We start from the raw sequence: 2,838 nt of genomic DNA on the forward strand, positions 1-2,838 counted from the left end.
TTTCCCTTCTTTCATTCATATACGTATCATTTTCATGGTCTAGCAAATATTGTTCTAAAGGATCACTAGGAGGCACGTCAATAGAATCAAGAACAATAATTTCATCTTTACTAGGCAATTCCTTATCACGGGGTTGTCTACTTAATTTAGCAAAATTAAACTCATGAGACATATCACCCAAACCAATAGTAACAACATCCTTTTCGTAGTCTATCCTAGCATTAACAGTGTTCAAGCAGGGTCTACCAAATATAATGGGACAAAAGCTATCTTGTGGGGAACCAAGAACAAGAAAATCAACAGGATATTTAACCTTCCCACACAAGACTTCAACATCTCTAACAATCCCAACCGGTGAAATAGTATCTCTATTGGCAAGTTTAATGGTAACATCGATATCTTCTATCTCATCAGGTGCAATATCATGCATAATTTATTCTTATAAGGAATGAGGTATTGCACTTACGCTAGCACCCATATCACATAAGCCATGATAAAAATGATCTCCTATTTTAACAGAAATAACATGCATGCCTACAACAGGTCTATGTTTATTTTTTAGCATCAGGTCTAGCAATTCTAGCAGCTTCATTGTAGAAGTAAATAACATGCCCATCAATATTATCGGCTAAGAGATCTTTAACCATAGCAATTTTAGGTTCAACTTTAACTTGCTCAGGGGGGTTTGTGTCTCCTAATATTACTTTTGTTGACTATAGTTGAAGCTTTAGCATGATCCTTTATTCTAACGGGGAAAGGTGGCTTCTCAATATAAGCAGCAGGAACAACAGGATCATCATAAGTGATAGTATTTTCTTCAACTTTAATAGGAGAAACTACTTTTAGCTCAGTGGGGGGATTATATTTAAACCACTTCACCTTTGGGATATCAACATGAGTAGCAAAGGATTCACAGAAAGAAGCTGCTATCTCAGAGTCAAGTCCATATTTAGTGCTAAATTCATGGAAAACATCGGTATCCATAAAAGATTTAACACAATCAAACTTAGGTGTTATACCTGACTCCTTACCTTCATCGAGGTCCCAATCTTCAGAGTTGCGTTTAATTCTTTCCAATAAATCCCATTTGAATTCAATAGTCTTCATCATAAAAGATTCAGTACAGGAAGTATCGAGCATGGAGCGATTACTGAGAGAAAGCCGAGCATAAATTTTTTGAATAATCATTTCATTTGAGAGCTCACGATTGGGGCATGAATATAACATTGACTTAAGCCTCCCCCATGCTTGAGCGATGCTTTCTCCTTCGCGAGGCCAAAAATTATATATATAATTATGATCGCGATGAACAAGATGCATAGGATAAAACTTATGATGAAATTCCAAATTCAACCGTTTGTAGTTCCATGATCCCATATCATCACATAGCCTGTACCATGTCAATGCCTCTCCCTTCAAAGATAAAGGGAAGGCCTTCTTATTGATAACATCATGGGGCATACCTGCAACCTTAAATAATCCACAAACTTCATCCACATAGATTAAGTGTAAATCGGGATGCAATGTTCCATCTCCTACAAAAGGATTAGCTAGCAGTTTCTCTATCATACCCGAAGGAATTTCAAAGTAAACATTTTAACTATGTTCAGTAGGTTGAGGAGCAACCCTTTGCTCTACTGGTTGGGGTGAAGATACCCCGAACAAGCCCCTCAAAGGATTATGTTCAATAGTAACAAGTGACAGTAAATTTCAGCACACTATATAAATTTTTCCTTACCAAATTCCACCTACCAAAGGCGCTTCACTCCCCGGCAACAGCGCCAGAAAAGAGTCTTGATACCTGACAAGTGTAGGGGATCTATCGTAGCCTTTTCGATAAGTAAGAGTGCCGAACCCAACGAGAAGCAGAAGGAAATGATAAGCAGTTTTTAGTAAGGTATTCTCTGCAAGCACTAAAATTATCGGTAATAGATAGTTTTGTGATAAGGTAATTTGTAACGAGTAGCAAGTAATAAAAGTAAATAAGGTGCAGCAAGATGGCCCAATCCTTTTTGTAGCAAAGGACAATCCTGGACAAACTCTTATATGAAGGAAAGCGATCCCGAGGACACATGGGTATTATCGTCAAGCTAGTTTTCATCACGTTCATATGATTCGCATTCGGTACTTTGATAATTTGATATGTTGGTGGACCGGTGTATCGCCCCGTATGTAACTTGCTATATTTGTATTCCAACTCTTGCCATTTTCAGCACTAAGTTATGATATTCCTCATTGTTGGGTTTTGTCTTTGTTTTGCTTTTTGTCCATGTCATGCATCTCATATCATGTCATCATGTGCATCGCATTTGCATACGTGTTCGTCTCATGCATCCGAGCATTTTCCCCGTGGTCCGTTTTGCATTCCGGCACTCCTATGTCCTCCGGTGTCCCCCTTTTGCCTCTTTTCGTGTGCGAGTGTTAAACGTTCTCGGATTGGACCGAGACTTGCCAAGCGGCCTTGGTATACTACCGGTAGACCGCCTGTCAAGCTTCGTGCCATTTGGACTTCGTTTGATACTCCAATGGTTAACCAAGGAACCGTAAAGGCCTCGGGTGTGTTGCAGCCCAACACCCCTCCAAAGTGGCCCAAAACCTAGCTAAACCCCCTCCATCCTCTCGGTCGTTCGATCACGATCGCGTGGCCGAAAACCGCACTCCACTTGGAGTCTCCTAGCTCCTTCTATGTATAAATAGGCCTCTCCCTCTGAAATTTTGGGCAAAAACCACCCTAACCCTAGCCTCTTCCTCCTCCTGCCGCCGGACGCGTCCGGATCGGGCCAGACACGTCAGCCCGCCGCCACCCGACCAACCGGTGTCCGCCACGTGGCCCGCCAC

The sequence above is a fragment of the Triticum urartu genome, chromosome 2 (assembly GCF_003073215.2).
Source record: "Triticum urartu cultivar G1812 chromosome 2, Tu2.1, whole genome shotgun sequence".
NCBI lineage: Eukaryota > Viridiplantae > Streptophyta > Magnoliopsida > Poales > Poaceae > Triticum > Triticum urartu.